At 39.1% G+C, this 19657-nt stretch overlaps 1 non-coding gene across 1 annotated transcript; it reads left to right on the top strand.

Annotated features, from left to right (window-relative positions):
* Positions 1 to 7721: 7721 nt before the first annotated feature.
* On the top strand, positions 7722 to 7828 carry LOC122802230. The gene has a single exon (XR_006364903.1). It is a non-coding gene; the product is annotated as a U6 spliceosomal RNA (small nuclear RNA).
* The last annotated feature ends 11829 nt before the right edge of the window (positions 7829 to 19657 follow it).

Below are 19657 nucleotides of genomic sequence, written 5' to 3' on the forward strand. Positions count from 1 at the left end.
TAATCCCTACTCCACTATTACCCCCACACGTACATATTACTGCATTTCTAGATGGGATTGTGGGGGGGGGCACACCTGACAACTGTAAACATTTTCTATGACTGTACTGGTATTTCAGGTACTCTGTTGGCTTCCATTTCGTTTTGTATTCTGACCTATCATGCAGACTAGAGGCATATCAGTAGAGTACAGATCTTAGGTTTTATTGACCTACATTTCAGTTTCAGACTTCTTACCTTTCAGAACTAACATACAACTGCCTGACCTGTTGTAGCCTGTCTGCGTAGGTCTGGAAAGGGACTGTTCTCCATTGCCATTAGTTGGAGGCCTTAGCACAGCCTTTCTTTATGGTCATCTACACCTGTTCTGCTGGCTGAGGCTGTTGTTAGATATGTGAACCTTACCGACATGCATGTGTGTGTCCTATGGACACACATTTGGGCCACCACATGTACTGCAGTGGGATTTGTCACCTTGTCTAGTACTGCCTACTTTGTTTTCACCAGTATTTGTTATGGATTTCATGCTGCCCATATAGGTGTCCACTATCTGCTGCCATCCCATTCAGCCACCCCATTCCCTTGCATGCTCACATCCATACGATAGATACAACTAGCAGAACATACTACTCCATTCAGCAATTTTTTAGGAAGAGTGACTTACCTTGTGGCTGTGCCAGTATTGAGGATGGTGCTAGAGGAATGACTATGTCGGATGCACATAGTACTCTCCCTATACATAGTAAAACACAGGTAGTGTCATGTTTGGCATCCCTTTTACTGTATGTGCGAGTCAGAGAGAGGTGTCATTCCCTGGGTTCCTACCATGTCAGTGTATGTGCTATGCGTTCCCTCTTTGCCAAAGCCTGGGCATACTGGACATGCCTCCTTCTGTCTACATGGGCAGGCTCAGGTTGTTCCTCCTCCGAGTCACTCTGTGCCTGTGCTGGCCTTGGCAATAATGGGGAGCTGTGTGGCCCTGCCCTGTGCTGTTCCTGCTGCAGCTGTTGCCACAGGAGTTTATTGTGTAGCATGGCATATACAATGAAAATTTGTGTACCTATAGCTGGAGAGTACTGCAAGGCTCCACCAGATATGTTCAGGCACCGGAACTGTGACTTGAGAATCCCAAATACATGCTCTATTATGAGTCTGGTTTGTGCGTGTGCCTCATTATCGAGTTCTTGTTCGGGTGTGTGTGCATTTCTGATGGGTGTCATCAGCCACAGCTTCAGTGCGTAACCAGCATCCCTCACTAGGTGGCCATATGGGATGTCTCCACTGGCAAATCTCTGGTACAGCTGTGCCTTATGCCAGATGTGTGAGTTGTGATAGCTTCCAGGGCTGCCAGCACACATATTCATTATAATGCCCTGGGCATCGCACATGACCTGGCAGTTGATGGAGGGGAAGCCCTTGTGGTTTATGTAGACCCTACCCCACTCACCGGGTGGTGCTTTGATGTGGATGTGCGTGCAGTCTATAACACCCACTACCTCAGAGTATTCTGCTATTTGGTGGAAGAGACGCATATTGCTGGTCAATGCCTTAAGGGTGTTGAGGAAATATATGTGCTCACCGGCATGTGCTGACATGGCATCCAGGAACTGGTGGTGTACCCTGAATGCTGATGTCTGTGAGATCCCCATGATATCCCCAGTTGGCCTTTGGAAGGTACCTGTGGCTAGTATTCTTAAGTCTACACATACCTTGGTATTCACTGGGATGGGTTCCCCTCTGTTGGTTCTGTGTGTGAGGCGTGGCTGGCACAGCTCAACAATTTGGTATAGGATGTCCCTGTCCATCCTATTGTGCTCCACTATCTCCAGCTCATGTAGCCAGCTCATGCAGCCCCTGGTAGGTTACCCTGGGTCTGTACACTCTTTCCCTTTTCCTCACTGTGGGTTGGTCATCAGAATTCTCATCCTCACCCCCCTCACCTCTTCCACATATTGATGTATGAGAGCAACAGCAGCCCCTATAATTTTGTTAGTTTTGTCAGGTAAAATTTCCCCATCTGTGTACACCGGTGGTGTAGAGTTTGTAGGAAAAAACAGAGTGAAAGTTGTTTGTATCGTTTATAGTAGTGTGCTGGGCTGGGCTGCTGCCTGTGTAACTGGCTGATTCTGATACATTTCACCTGCCAGCTATGCTAGTTCTCCTTGATTGCCTTCCTACTGCTGTTTTCCCTTCCCATTGCCTTCCCGTTTAAGCCTCAAGGCACGCTGCACATACCCAGTGCTCAGATGTGAACAGAGCTGCTATTTCTTGTTTTTTTTTTTTTTGTTTAAAACCTGGTGCGCAGCGCGCACACCTTTTTAGGCAATGTAATCACTGCTAGGCAGCCTCAGACACACCCCTTCCTTAGTTGTGCTTAGCTAAGGACAAACACGGGCCATAGAGCTCCAATAAGCTTACAGCAAGCATGACATTCCCTCTTAGGTTGGGAGGGTGGCCTAATGGTCAAGGTGTTTGCCTTACAAACACAAGGTGCAAGGTTTGAGTCTCACAAGGGATAATTGGCTAAGCTTAAAATGGCTCGCAAGGGCAGTTAGCTTAGTACTAATCTATGAACCTATGAACCTATCTACCTCTTATGTTTATACCATAGTGTTGCTGCACCTACATGGCTGGGTGCAAGCTAACACTGAGGGGAAATCTGTGATTCAGTATCAATCCCCTCATTTGCATAAAACTGACTGCTAATGCATGGTTACAAAACTGACACTCAGCCTTCCCCCTTAGCAACCACTATTCCATATGCATGTCATTGACTATTATGGCAGAATGCTGATTTTGGTTTAAAAGCTTATTTCCAACTTTTTTTCTTATTTTCAGGCCGATCCCATTTGTGCACTGCTGCCCTATGCTTAAACGGCCGAAATCGGCCAAACAAAATAAGTTCTTTTTTATAATTTTGCAACTATTTACCATGCTAATGGCCATATATTTGGCCATTGGCATGCCTACTATATTGAATACATGCTTTCTTTGGAGCTGTCATGCCTCCGATTTGTAATGTGCAGAAATGTATTCAGTTAGTAGCCGAATACATTTCTGCAGGTTACACTATTCCTGCACAGATGCCTGCCTGCTTCCTGGATCGCTAATTCACCTCATTTGCATGGTTTTCACCTGCAGATGGGGTCATTAGCATACAGGAGCTGTGTCTGTGCAGGAATAGTGTAGGAGTGCTCCTGCACTTCCCAGGAGCTCGTTCCTGGATCGCCCATCCGCTATATTGCGTGCAGCAGCTCTTGCACTATTACTGTACACCGTGCAGAGCTTGCTGAATCCTGGGGCTAGAGATTTTTGAAAAGTATAAAAAAAGAAATATGGCCATGGGAAAGAAAGAGAGATTTTATATGGTGCAATATTTATGCAAAGGATAGAGCCAAATTAATCAATATAAAGAAAACAGTCCCAAAGATATTCAAAGAGAAATATAGGGGAAAGGCATCCAGATATGGAAAATTTCACAATAAAGAAAATAATATCACAAAGAGGAAATGTAGAAAAGAAGATTAGTAAACCAGAAGTTAAAAAAATACAAGGTGAAGTTATGGAGTGCCTGCAAAGTGAAGGATTTGGTGTAGAAGGTCTAACACAGTTTACGTTACCGGAAGATGGAGCGAGTACACAAAGTAAGGTTGTTGTCATTGTTGTGTCTTTTGGCTTTTCCCGGTTAGGGGTCGCCACAGCAGAACTCCGGTCCTCTAATGATTGGCAGTAGATTTTTACGTGCCGAGTTGCTGGCCCTGATGCACAACCTTCAACGAAGGTGCTCCCATTCACGCATGTCTCCACACAGAAGATGCTCTAGCTGAGAATCGAACAGGACAACGTCTTACTGTGAGGTGACAACGCTACCGCAGCACCACATCTGAAGAAGAAATATGGACATGGAAAAGAAAGAGATTTAATATGATGTAATATTTATGCAAAGGAGAAATCAAAATTAACCAATACAAAAAGAGCAACACCAAAAATATTCAACAAGAAATACAGGCAAAAGAATCCAGATATGGAAAATTTTACAATACAAAAAAAAATAAGAAGACAAAGAGGAAAAGTAGAAAAGGAGATTAGTAATGGAGAAGTTAAAATGGAAAATGAGGTTATGAAGTACCTGCAAAGTGAAAGATTCCATGTAGAAAATCTAATTCAGAAAGCACCACAATAGGATAGAGTAATGGATATCCAAATTAATGGGAAGCCAGTGGAACGGGAACTAATTGGTCAGGTGCCATATGAAGATATTTTGGAGGCTTCCACAGGAAACCAGTATAAACGTTCACTTGAAGCTAGACAGCAAGAAAAGGAACAGGAAACTGTGGAAACTCTTGACACAGTCAGTGATAAGCCAGTAAGTTCCCATATGACAGAGCAACGGATGGCACAGGATGAAACTGAAGAGAATGTGCCACAGGAAAATGCTAAAGAACTTTCTATATAATACCTGCAGGAAATGGAAAATAAATAATGTGCCCTCAGTTTAAAAGAAAATGAGCTAAGAGAAGAGTTGCTTGAGTTAATAGAGATAGATAGAAATATTAAGATCAATGAAAGAAATAGACTGCAGAACGTCAATAAAACCCACAAAGTCAAACGTTTGATAAAACAAATAAACACAGTAATTAGGACTATCCATAGAGATCCATGCGATATAACACAAGTAAACAGGATATATTACTGTGCAGCTAAATTAATAACTAATCAAGTAATACTGCAAGAACACAGGGTAGTGAGGGAAAGGAAGGGGAAAAATTGAATACCATCATGGAAGTATCGAACAGAGAAAAGTATAAAGCAGTTAAGACAAGAAGTGTTACTGTTAGAAGAATATAGAAGAGGGAACAGATCAACAAAAATTCTAAGAAAGATAGACGTAATAAAAGCAATGTGCAGTATTACAACAGACCACGATCTATCATGCACTTTCACAAATAACAAGCTATAAATCTCAGCATAGGCAGAAAAACTTGGAAGATACACAGATAAATATAAAAAAACTGCAAAATAAGCAATTTATTGATGACCCAAAAAAGTTCTATAAAGAGTTGGGAAATAAGGTACAAGGAATTGAAAGACTACCAAAAAAAGAAGAAAGATACATTTTGGAGAAGTGATTATGAAGATCCTGTGGAACATAACAAAGATGCTAAATAGCTAGAAGATGTAAAAGAAAGACTGAGAAGTTTAAAGGTACGGGATATCAAATGGGATGAAGCAACAGCCAGAGAGTTTGAAATAAAGTTAAGAAAAGCCTCCAAATGAAATATCCCAGGCCCAGATGCAGTACCGAATTTCTGTTTAAAACTATTAACATCTTTTCATGAAGATTTAGCTATGAGAAAGAGCTATTTATATGCACACCCTGAACAGACACCAACCTGGCTACCAACAGGAAAAACTTAAGAGTGAACCTGCAAGCTACCCTAAAACACTATAGACCAATAACTTCCCTTCCGATGACTTATAAACTATACACTGGAATTGATGCTGACAGAGTTTATAGTCATTTAGAAAAAACTCAGTTATGGCAATAGAATAAAAGGGCAATAAAAGAAAGTCATATGGAACAAAGGATCAATTGTTGTTAAATAAATTCATAGTAGAGAACTGTAAAAAGGGGAAGAATCTAAGTATGGCATGGATTGACTATAAAAAAGCATTTGATAGTATCCCACATTCATGGATAAGAGTGCTTAAAAATGTATAAGATACACCCTACACTGATCGACTACATTACAGTGACCATGAAACAGTGGCAGAGCCATGATAAAGGACAAATTATTATTCCAGGGATAAAAATTCAAAGGGGGATATTCCAGTGTGACTCTATATCACTGCTGTTATTCTGTCTTGCCCTTTACCCATTAAGCTGTCTACTTAACTGCTTAGGCCATGGCTATATTTGACTCCTAGAAAACAACAAAGTGTAAAGACTTCTCATCTTCTCTTTGTCGATGATTTAAAACTGTATAGCTCATCAGATGAGGAACTGAAAGCACAACTACAAGTTGTCAAAACTTTTTCAGATACTATAAGAATGTCATTTGGTCTTGATAAATGTGCAAAAGCAACCTTTAAAGCAAGAAAACTGCAGCACCAAGAAAACATCACTTTGGGACAAGAATGTGATATAGAATAAGTTGACCAAGAGGGAGTTTATAAATATTTGGGAATTAATGAAGGATCAACAAAAAAACATGAACAAATGTGAATAAAACTTAGTAAGGAATACTTTAGACTTAAATTAATCCTCTAAACAACATTGATATCTAGGAACAAAATTCAAGCTATAAACCAATTTGCTTTTCCTGCCCTAACTTACAGTTTTGGAGTGACTGACTGCCCCCAAAATGTGTTGGATAGATTAGATAGGAAAACAAGAAGGATGCGCTATGTTCACGAAATGATTTATAAAAATCAGTGCATACCAAGTTTATATATTCCCAGTTCCGAAGGAGAGATGGACTTCCTTGAAATTGATTACATGTATAGAGCTGCAATCGTGGGACTCCACACATATCTGCTGCCCTCACAAGATCCAAACATAGTGAAGGTTTTGAAACATGAGGAAAATAAATCTAAGATGACTTCTCTGCTTAATCTAGCAGAAGCATATCAGCGTCAAGCAGGAATGGAAATCAAAAAAAGAAGTAGATAAAAATCAGGCAGCAACTGAATGTGCCAAAATACAAAAGAAAGAATATAAGGTGAAGGACCAGATGAGAAGGCAAGAAATGTGGAAAATGCATAAATATAGTTGCAAGTATAGAAAACTTCTGGAAGAACCTCATGTTGATCAGGAACAAACGCAGCAATGGTTAAGGAGAATTCAAACCAAGAGATGAGAGATTAATAATGGTGGCCCAAGATAGTGGGCTATGTACACACTGATTTACAAAGTCTATTGAACATGTGGGAGAAACAGACAAATGTAAATGTAAAACTGAATTGGAAACAGTCGCACGCCTCATTGCTGGTTGTGACATACTAATTAATGGCAGAAGGACTGTATACTGAAAGGCATAATAACGTGGCAAGACTGTTGCACTGGGGATTGTGCAAACATTATGATATTAAAGTGGCTGAAAAACACTGGAAACACTAGCCACAAAGCATCATAGAAAATGATGAAGTTTACATCACATGGGATCAACCATTACCAACAGTTCAAAAGATAGATGCTAGAAAACTGGATATCATGGTCCATGAAAAGAAGACAAAAGTAGCATTGATTATTGACATCGCCACACCCAGTGACTACAGTGTCTTGCATACAGAGAGACACAAAGTCATAAAAATATCAAGATCTGCAAGTAGAAATGAGAGCAATGTGGAAGAAAAATACCCAGAGAGTTCCAATAGTAGCAGGAGCAACGGGTCTTATAAAAAAATAATCTACAATCGTATTTAGATATGTTACCAATACATGTAACACCATACAAATTGCAGAAGGAGTCATTGCTGGGCATATTGCGGGTGCTGTGAAGAGCTGTTTTGGCTGATGTCAAAAACTGAGGCCCCAGTAGCCTAATGGATAAGGCATTTGCCCCTTAAGCTAGGGGTTGTGGGTTTGAATCACATCTGGGGTGATTAAAAACAAAAAAAGCAGTTGGCATAATGGTTAATGTGTCTGCTTCCCATCTACAAGATGCATGGTTTAATCCTTACCTCTGGTAAGCAATTCATTGATTAAAGTGATATGTTTTTGTGCTTGCTTTGGCAGTACATGTACTAAAATTGGAATGATACAGAGAAGATTAGCATGGCCCCTGGGTAAGGATGACATGCAAATTCGTGAAGCATTCCATAGGGTGGGAGTTTAGCATAATGGCTAAGGTGTTTGCCTTACAGTCACAAGGTACAGCTTTTGATTCTCACATGGGGCAGTTGGCTAGAGTTAAAATGGCCCACAAGGGCAGTTAGCCTAGTACTAATCTATGAACCTATGAATACTAATTTCATGAACTTCAATTGTACTTTGACTTAGGAATGGGGTCCATTCCAATCATGGTATTAGAAACCCAAAAGATTTGGAGAAATTAAAAAGCTAGGTGTTTTAACTGAAAGGAGTGGTGCATCTATACCTCAAATGGTAGTTATGCCCAGAGATTCCTGGAATTAACAAATTACTATTTCCTAGAACAAAAGGTAAAGCAGTCCACCATGGGGTGGAATATTCTAGATCTTGTCCAAATCAACATCACTCCACATGCACCACACCTATAGTATTTTTATCCTTGGTTGAATCTGTCACAAAGTAGTGATCTTCTCCTTTAAGGTTTTACAATACCCTTACAGTGAATAAATGAATTTACAGGTTTCAGATGGGCAGACCTACGTATGCTCTATGATGAGTTCTCAAAATGTGGTTGTAATATCTCCATCTACCATCCAGGTTCAGGTGCTACTTATACATGGTTGTTCTACATCCATCTATTAAAGTGTATAGATTAAGCAGGCCCTACTAGAACTGAGTATTGTGGAAAATTTGAAAACAAACCATCTTGGTGGTCCACTAGCATAAATAAATTGCACAACAAAGAAGCAAAGCTTCTAAAGTCCTATACTAAATCTTCCTGCATGAAAATGCACTATCAAAAAGATCAACAAAAAAAAAGTGACCATTGGACACACAAATCAAAAAAATAACTAAAACTAGATTCTGAGGTTAAGGACAACTATAAATCCTTCTTTAATTACATCAGAAAATTAAGAAATAATACCCAGCAGTGTTCTGAATTAATCCAAAAAGTCATCACTCACTCTAACCCATCACCCACTCTGATAGTAATGGCATAACTGATATACATGCATATAAATTTAGTGACATCTTTACCCCAAAAACAGTCACTCATACTCCACAAATCCTTGAGTCCTTTATATCCCAAAGGATCCTCAAGAAACATTTACTAACTGTACTATCAAAAACTAAAAATACTACTCCAGTGGGTGTAGACAATTTATCTGTCTATCTAATGAACAGCACCAAATATGGTCATGTGGAACCCCCTCCTGAACTATTTTAACTTTAGTCTATCCACAGGGTACGATCTAGAAGTATGAAGAATGGGTGTTTAGATGCTCCTTTGGAAGGAGGCCCTAATACAGGCCCATCGACCTAGCTAATCTAATCTGCAAATCTGTGGAAATCATTGGATTTGACTTCATTAACTATGATATTGAAAGTTTCATACAGCTACATCCTCAACAGTTTAGTTTTCTTAAGAGGAGGTCATTTTTATTTAATTCTGTAAATTTCTTCAAGAGGGCCACAGAGACAGTGGACGGTGGCCACCTGAGACTCACAGAGCACAGCAGTCAACCTATCTGTAGTTTGCCAAGGTATTCAACACCATTTCCCATGCTGGTATTTTAAATAAACTAAGATATCTAAATTCTGATCCCTATGTGGAAAGGTGGTTAATAATTGATTCAAAGATAAAACCATTATATAATCAAGGTGGCAGGAGATATTTCAGAAAGTAAAAAGATAACCAGTATTATATCTCGGGGCTCAGTGCTTTGACCCCTTCTTTTTGGCATATATTTCTCTGACCACCAAATCACAAAGCCAGCCAAACATAAGGCTAAATAAGCTTGCCAGTGATTGTAAGCTGGGTATCATTGTCTGATTACCCCATGAATATAGAATACCTACAACCGGAACTAATTCTTACAAATAGGTCATGTACTGAAAAAGGGCTAAAATTAAAAGCAAGAAAATACAATTGCCTTGCTTTTGGAAAGCAAAGCTCATCTACAACTTATATCATAGCCAATACCCCATTTCAAACAAAACATGCTTAAGGAAGGGATCCTAGCACCTTGGTTAACAATTCCCTTTCTTTTGACCTCCACATGGTCTCAGTAATCAGGAAGTACTTTCATGTCGATATCTGGAGCCATCTTATTCAGATCAAAAGAATATTAGGCCAGTTATACTGAAAAATAGCACGCTGTGGTATGTACCTATCCAGACAAGTCACTTATTTATTTATTTATTTAACAGTTGGTAACCAGGAAAGTCTGGCTGGGAAGAGATTACCAATTTTCAACAGAGGCCTGGGGAGAAAAGCTCCAAGTGAAGACAGACAGAGAAGAATAATTAAATACAGGACATTAAATAGTGAGAAATTACATATGGTAAAATATATATATATAGATTATAAAAACTACATATTTGATTACAGGATTTTATTATCAGTAAAAATACATAGCTGAATACAAGATTTTACTAGAAGGAATTAACAGGACTTTACAAGTAAGAAGTATATAAATAACTTAGCTGGAAAGATCACAGAGATCCTATGAAAAAAAGATTTGCTGTTGAAAGTCCCTTGGATACCATGACAAACTTAAAGCCCTGCTCTTATGAAATAAGTCTTTTGTCAACTACTTTGTGGAGATGTATATCTTGAATTCCATGCCATGAAGGACTCCACCTTCCTTGATCTCTTGTGTCTCTGCAAGACAAACATCTCCAAAAATATTAGAACGAGGGATTTAAGTTGTCACCAGCAAAAATGAAAACATAATGGAATGAGAGGTACATTATCCAGTGTTTTCCCCAAGTCTGATGTAAACTGCCTTTGCATATAAAATAAACAGCCTCACATCCACTAAGATTAACCTCAATGACTGGATGGGCACCTGCAGGTTCATTCCTGGTTTGACCTGTGTCATCTTTCCAGAAACATCAAGCTACATCATCAAGGTGGGAATTATCAAGAAACATATGCTTTTCTGACTTATTTGCCTTGTACTTCCTACAATCCTATGAAGTGGCCGCATTTGCTCTTCTCCAAATAGAATGATAGATCATATTCATCAGAAGCCATTTACCTGGCTTGAAACAAGTAGCCCTGAAGAAGGAATTAATTTTGCCACACGTTTCTTCTCTCCTTACATGGTAAAAATAATTCACATTTGTTCAGAGTTTCTAATGGCTGCAGTTCTTACTTCTCATTAAATAATAATTTTGTGAATGCTCATCCTGTTCCACAGTGCTTTCCCAGAAGTGGGAGGCACAGTAAAATAAATCAACAGATTACAATCTGCTTTGTCACATAATTTAATTCCTCTATGATTCTGCAGATTCAGAGAGCTCGTCTATGGCAGAGATGTTTCCAACAGTTTGTTTGTATTTCAATCAGATAACAGTCGGAATTCTAAACAACATTGTCATTATATTAACAGTCTTAAATATTTATACCATATGCAGAAAGTTGGTATTAGCTAGTTGAAAGCTCTATTAACCGCAGTATGTGTAACTTCTAGTATTCCCTTTTCCACATAATATTTAATTTCTAATATCAAGATTATGTATTAGGCTATTAATACAAATTATATCTTTCTCCACTGATGCTGTTTGCACTTCATTACCTTCAACTGTCTTAATTTTTCATTTGAAAATGTAGGTATTTTTAGTTCTGAAACTATATCTAGGTTGCAGGTACTCCTAAAAACATGGTTCGATATTTGCCAGCTGCATTGCCATTCCTGTTATTTATTTATCTTTTTTTTTCCTGGCTTAATGAACTGAAGCAATGGTTGACAACTGTATCATTTTTTAATGCAAGAATTGGTTTATGCATAGCACAGGCTGACATATCAGAAGTTTATATATTAGGATGCAGCCATAACTACAACCCAGATGATCTGAGATCGACTTGCTACACTGGTGTTGGAGGAGTCAGTGAAAAACGGGTGTAAAGAGCAGCTTGCCGAATCACCTACTCCAAGAGGGAGGGAGGGAGGGTTTTCTGTCTGTAATATGGACACATCCTTGGTGATGGGAATGTGTCGTAATCATGAGGGCAGATTACCAGTAAAACAATGGGGCAGAGCTAACTGACAGGACATGCAGTGATGTGCATGACTTTCCTAGCTCCACCCAGTTAGAACATATCAAAAAATCCCCTAGCTTGCAAAACCAGCATATGTGACAATGCAGGCTGCTTCCATCCACTTCCCCTTTCCAACCTACTAGTGGTCAGTCCCGGCCCCAGGAGACAGTACAGTGAATAATTAAGTGAAAATGGTGCAGTTGGGCATCTGATAGTTAACTGGGGACATACAAAAGGGGAAATAAATGAAAGCATTTTGTTTAGTATTCATTTATAAAACGTATTTGTTAATCCCTATTTAATCTTTCTGTTTCCATTCATGGTTAATTTATTTGGCACATCTAATGTTTTGTAGCTGAGAAGCACATTCATGTATCAAATATTGACATGCAGTTTTCTGAAGAATGAAATCTGCAGAGATTTGGAAAGCATTAACCAGCAATTGATTACTGTTCCGCAGAGGTAAAGGGAGAGTGAGAGGTTTTATTATATAGCTGTATGTTTTGTTAAGGTTGCCCAACTTTGTAGAAGCTCATTTTCAGTGTAGATCTGGGAGCACGCCTGGGTAAGTGGCTTGCTCAGAGACTCACACAGTATTGAAACAGAGACTGGGGGAATGGAATCCAAGACTACAGGATGAAGCTTGTTAGCAGCTTTAGGTTTAATCTTCTTGAACTAAACTGCTGGACAACAAAAGGCAACAAAACAAAGCTTGACCAGAAGAGTTATTTCACTCTAACTCCTTCTCATCAGGAGATGTAATCTGTTCAGTTTCATTTCACAGATGTAATTGCACCCTTTTAGAAGACAGCCTCAGTCTGAGTGCATGCTACGTTAAGTAATACTTTTCAAATGGAACTTTTTGCAGGCATTGTTGAAACTGGTATAGACATTAGAATCTAGCTGGCAGTCAGATATGTTGAGTGTTGTGCAATGCATTGAACTGACTGTCCCTTATGGGAGCATGTGCTGTGTTTCTTTACAGGTTCAAAAGTGAATGTGCTACTGAATAAACTGTGTTTCACTCAGTAACATTTATCGAAGATTATGAGTGCCACTTTTATAATGATACAAGCTGCTGAGGGCCATTGTGAGTACAGTGATATCACAGTTAATTACATTAAGTAGAGAGATGTACTGGCCATAGTCCTCTGCATCGGGATGTACATGCTTTGGCCCCAGAGAAATGTCTTTCATTGTTTAACTTCTGATGAAAGCAGTTGTACTTGTAGCAGGGCTGCTTTGTTTTTCTAAGGAATTATACTGCTTTCCATTTTGACCGAGTGGATACAGCAAAGTCATGCTCAAAAATGACTCAATTCTGATATGCCGTCTTTCTCATTACTGCATAATTGTATTTATTCTTATTTTATTTATTTAACTGGATAAACACAACAGACATTGATGCTTGTTTTTCAGGGGTGACTCAGCACTATTTGTATAAGCGACTTGTGTGTCATTCACTAAACAAATAGAGACTGAAGCACTCAAACCCAGCACTACAGAATTAAGCTTTTTAATGGCTTATACCATAATCTTCTGTTTTAAAATGTCAGACTATCATCTTATCTTTGTTTCAGTGAATCTGTAATCTGTTGAAAGAAGGATCACAAGAACATCATTTATCATTTTTATAACCTAAATATCATTAACTATCAACTGTCTTAAAGGTTTAAAACTAGGAAGCTGGAACCTGATAGTAAAGAGAATATTTATGATGTTCTCTCAAGTCATGTTGTGCTTTATGCACTGGAATGGTTAACATTCCCCAGGATTCAGCAATGTTCCGTGCAGGAATAACTTATTCCTGCACAGAAAGACTGTTTAAGTGCAGCATGGAAGCGCGCTATGCATATTTATGAAGACGCACTGCCTCTGCACCTAAACAAACATGGAGCATGGACGAGTGGAGGGGGTGTGTCTGAGAGCAGAGCTCTCACAATATACATGCCCCTGCACTCAAGAATTGCTGTCCGGCAATTACAATGAGCGAGAATGCTCATAGTACAACAAATGCATATCTCTCAACCATCCCTGATTGTCAGGGACGTTCCTGATGTACACGCAAATGTTAGCATTGTCCCTCTGAATTTCTCTTAACACTGGTATAATTTGAATTATACTGAATAAATAATGACAATAATTAAGAGCTGATCACTTATTTCACTGCAGGAAATGTACATTAATTCACATTCTGTAATGTCGTAACTGTCTCAAGTTAATAGAACTAATAAATGTTAAAAGTGTCCCTGATTGTCCCCGATTTTGTCTGGATTTGTCCCTGATTCTGTTGAGAGTTGTCCCTGATTGTATGACAGCTATGACAACAATCACAATTTTATTTTTTTTATAAAAGTGATAATATTTAACCGTAGCTGCGCGGGTTTGCCCGTTGCTTTGCTATGCATACTCCAGCTTAAAAGGCACAAGAAGTTAAATAGCAAGATTCACTCAATTGAAGCAGTACTGCAGTAGTGTAGTGGTTAGAGTGTTCACTTTGTAAGCAGGTATTCCGGGTTCAGTCCTCACTATAACAAATTCACATTTTACATGTGAAAGGAATTTATAAACAATTTTTTGATGTATAACCTACTAAATAACATATATTTGTGAACTGGAGTACTGCATTAAGTTCAGATGTGAGGTGTCATTGTAATAAAGTGGTGAAATCCCCCGATAAACACAAGTGCCCCATACAGTATGTAGAATGAGTACTTTCACACTGCTGGGACATCACCCCCTCTGCCTAGCTTCTTGGATCCACTGTATGCTGTCTTGTCTGTCTTGTCTGTCATCCTACCGAACCTACCTCCTCAAATATACCTACTATCCTTCCCCAACATCCCACTCTCACCTTAAAAATAAAGGGCAACCTGTTCCCCCCAAAAATCTCACCCCATATATAGCTGTCCATTTTGCACACGTGACAACTGAACACATGTAATCTGGTGTAATTGGCTTCACAACATATTATTGTTGTCCTCACCCCTCTCTCAGAGGTTTGAGTGTCCAAATCTACTTACAAATTCAGTGTATATGCACAGATGTTGCTGTAGAAGAAATGGGCAACTATGGACCTTCCCTACACCCGTCCTGCACATCCCTAGTTATTTTCCCTGTTCTTTTTCCCTCTTTGTGCCCCCTTTTTCACCACTTTCCTATCATCCCTTTTTCTTTTCTTTTAAATAAATGAGTGTAGGGGTAAGTGGGAGTAAGCACTTTTAAGCAGTAGTAAGCATGTCTAATCCTGTTTGCATGGTGCTAAGCAATGCCTATACAGAATAAGCAATTTTGAAGCTAACTCTCTGTAAGCATATTTAACCAGAAGTTAGCATTGCTTACCATTGCGCAAACCCGCTTACAACTGCTTAAAAGTGCCTTAGTCACTCTGTATCCAACAGCCCTTGTTCTGCCCAGCAACATAAGAACCAGCCTTTGCAATCCTCAAACCCAGGACCCTGCACACCATAGCCACAGCGAATTACCACTACACCATATGAGCTGCACCTAAAATTGAAGTATCGTCAAACATATCATACAGCACAGTAATTCAACATTAGGGAAAATGTTTTTTATATATGTAGATGTATGTATGTGTGTGTGTGTGTGAGTGTGTGTGTGTGTGTGTGTGTGTGTGTGTGTATATATATATATATATATATATATATATATATATATATATATATATATATATATATATATATATATATAGGTATAGATAGATAGATAGATATACAGACATATATATATCTGTATATGTAGACAGACATATATATATATATATATATATATATATATATATATATATATATATATATATATATATATATATATATATATATATATATATATTCATATATATATTTATAACTAAAATATATTTATATAACATAAATTGTATATAGCTAGATATGTGTGTGTGTGTGTGTGTGTGTGTGTGTGTGTGTGTGTGTGTGTGTGTGTGTGTATATATATATATATATATATATATATATATATATATATATATTTATAAATGTGTAGTGCAATCGCACATCGGAACCACATCCTGAACCTCTCACTGCAAAAGATATTAGTACCTATAGATATGTGGAAGAAGAGTAGATGTAGAGGGTGCACAGTGTATCCAATAGCCACAAGTCCTGTATTTGCCATCTGTTAAAATGTCCAGTGTGTCACTCATTCCCACAAATGATTATATTTGCATGAAACATATACCCACACACAATGCAAAGGATATGAAACCACACAAAAGTATGCATACACAGAAAAATGTATTTATGTACTATTGAATTGTTTATGCCATTTGTTACAGCACATACGTGTTTGAAATACATAATCACTGATTAATGCAAGTCTCACACAAAACAGTTGATGCAAGTAATGTAAAAAATATAACATACTATGCTGTCCAGGCAAAGGCCTTCAAGGAGTACAACAGTAAAAAAGCACTTGCCTTGAAGATAAGAAGCAATCAACACTTAATTACAGATGTAGTTCAGCAGCCTCTAATTACACTATGTACTTAACCCTTAAGGGGAAATGTAGTAGTTGTGAAAATGTCAATGTATCTGTTACATAACAATGCTTAACTTAAAATGTCGCTATCACAAAGACAAACAGAACTGTGTGTACCACTGTAAGCTGTAGCCCACAACTGTTCATATGGAGAAAAGTATGGAAATGTACCACCATATACCTCAATGTGTCTTAACACAGATATCCTTCACATTTTCTGGCTTGTTAAACTTGATTTCTGCATTAGTAACTTATTTAGAGCACAACCTAGAGCTGTTTACTGAATTTCCTGTTTGCACTTATTTTTAAAATAGTTTTTTTCTCAAAACTTGCATTTTATCTGTCTTTGGCCTAGCACTCGTGTGTGGGGTCATTTACTGCACTGTTATAACTTGTTGATACTTGTGAACCTCTGCTATCTCTGAAAAAAACAAAAAAAACAAAAAAAATCTTGCTTTTTTCCCACTTTTCTGAGATTTAAAAAAGTTCAGTTACAGGCTTGCAGTTCTTGAACTGTTTATAAGTTTCTGTGAGGCCATTTTTTGCTTGGGCTAAAGGGAAGTCTCTCTGTTGATCAGTGGCAGTGAAAAACATTGAGCAGCCTGCCTGCCCCTGTGGGAGTGGTTACTGACTTGAAACTGTAGTTTTGTTGGCCATTTTGGGTCAATTCCAAAACTCCTTCATCTTCCTCTCTTAAAACCTGGTTGCCTCGTGGTTTTGGCATCTTTTCAGGCTTGTTGGCTGTTGGTGAAGCACCCACCAAGAGGAGAAAACACTGAGAGAAGAAAGGAGCCACTTTTGAGATTTTAAGTATTTTTCCTCTGTTTATTTGCTAAGTTTTTCTGCATAGTCACCTATTTTGAGCATTTTCTGGCTTGTTAAACTTGATTTCTGCATTAGTAACTGTATTTAGAACACAACCTAGAGCTGTTTATTGAATTTCCTGTTTGTACTTATTTTTAAAATCGTTTCTTTTCTCAAAACTTGCATTTTATCTGTCTTTGGCCTAGCACTCTTGTGTGGGGTCATTTACTGCACTGTTATAACTTGTTGATACTTGTGAACATCTGCTATCTCTGAAAAAAAAAGCAAAAAAAAGAAAGAAATCTTGCTTTTTTTCCCACTTTTCTGAGATTTAAAAAAGTTCAGTTACAGGCTTGCTGTTCTTGAACTGTTTGTAAGTTTCTGTAAGGCCATTTTTTGCTTGGGCTAAAGGGAAGTCTCTCTGTTGATCAGTGGCAGTGAAAAACATTGAGCAGCCTGCCTGCCCCTGTGGGAGTGGTTACTGACTTGAAACTGTAGTTTTATTGGCCATTTTTGGTCAATTCCAAAACCCTTCATCTTCCTCTCTTAAAACCCTCTTTTGCGCGGTTTTGCGCGTTTTTGAGCATAGCGCAACAGTGGGCAGCACCGCCTAATTGGGTTTAAACTATTCCTGGCTCCACAAAGTCTGCTCTTCACTTTTTCCCTTAGAACTGCTCTATCTCTCAATTTAAACACCATATTCTCATTCTAAGGCCCTTCACTGGTCCAATTAAGTAATCCTACAAGTTAGCACTATTAAACAATAAGCACTACTTACTCTTATACTCTCTACGATTACCCTGTCCTCTATTGGTCCATCTTAAATTCAGTTTCCCTATATTACTCTAGCATGTCCAATGGTCAGTCAATGGTTTCCTCTCCAGTCCAGCTTGTGAATCTGGGAATTTTGAGGCAATGTTACAACTGTCTCATGTACACGGACAACCCTCTCCTCCTCCAAACAGGTTCAAATATATGTGAGAGATGCAACTATTTAGCCAAACTGGAGGCTGAGCTCTTTCATCTCAAAACTGGTGTAACCAGTCAGGAGGAGAAGGTAACCTCACACAACACAATTCCAGTATCACATAGTCCCACCACATCAGCGAACCAAACACATAAATACACAAAACATACTGAGGCTCTAAATAAAAATCTACCTAAGCAACAGAGACCTCCAAAGCAGACATCCAAGCAAATGCTACCTCAAAACAAAACACGCACAACACATAACCCACAAAGTAATTGTGCCAAGCAGCCACAGCCCTTAAGGCTGAATAACACACCTGATACTCTTGTAATAGGTGACTCTATTGTCAGACACACTGACGTCCCGCTCACCAGGCTGAATAAAGAGAAGGTCACGGTGAGCTGCCTGTCGGGTGCTAGGATCCGCCACATAATGCAAGCACTCAGGTCACTCCAAAGCAAATACAAATATGACTCAGTCATTGTACATGCTGGTGTGAATGACCTGAGATGTACCTCCCTGGACTACATAAAAAGAGACATAGAGGAGCTCTCTGATCATGTAGCCCAGGCTGGTATGACCCTGACCTTGAGTAGCATCTTACCCTCACCTAGAATGATGCCACAGTACAAAGACAAAATGATCGATTTTAACAATTGGCTAAAATTTTGGTGTCATTCAAAGGGGATCCAGTGTCTGTCAGCCTAGGATGACATGCTCGACAAGCCACGTTGCTTCACTAGGGACGGCTTGCACCTGTCACCACTGGGCTTTCGGATATTGGCAAAGGCTCTTGCCACCCCCATAGTGCCTTTTTTAGGCAAGGCTCAAAAGTCAAACCCACCCCCATAGGCAGCACAAGGAACAAGAAACTAAAGGTAATGCTGCTAAACGCCAGAAGTCTTAACCTCAAGATGCACGCACTCGAAGCTCTCCTCAGTATGGAGAACATCGATATCTGTGCAGTGACAGAAACCTGGTTCAAGGCTCCAGAGAGCACCCCAGCACTACCAGGCTATACCTCATATCATGCTTTTCGCCCCAAAACCCGGACCGAACCACAAAAGGAGGGGAGTTTCCATATTTATCAAGGATATCCACACCTCCAGGTTAGTGGCATTGCACGGCATCGGAGACCATCCATGTGCAACTAACAGTGGGCAAGACTGCTTTTCAGTTTATAGCATCCTACAGACCACCCTCTCAAAGTCAGGAACCCCACTCGGCTTTCCTGAAAACATTGGAGAACATGAAGATCTCTCCGAACACCATTATATTGGGCAACTTCAACTACCCAAACATTGACTGGGAGCACTACTCAAGCCCCAGCACCTTAGCCCAAAGGTTCCTGGAAATTATAAACTCAAATGCTATGGAACAACTAGTCACCACTCCCACAAGAGGGGACAACATACTAGACCTGATCATTACCAACATGGAGACTCTATGCTCCACACCAGAAGTATATCCCTCATTGGTAAGATCAGACCATAAATTAATTTCAC

Source organism: Protopterus annectens, chromosome 1.part0, assembly GCF_019279795.1.
Source record: "Protopterus annectens isolate FY-2018-M chromosome 1.part0, PAN1.0, whole genome shotgun sequence".
In the NCBI taxonomy this organism is placed as follows: Eukaryota; Metazoa; Chordata; order Ceratodontiformes; family Protopteridae; genus Protopterus; species Protopterus annectens.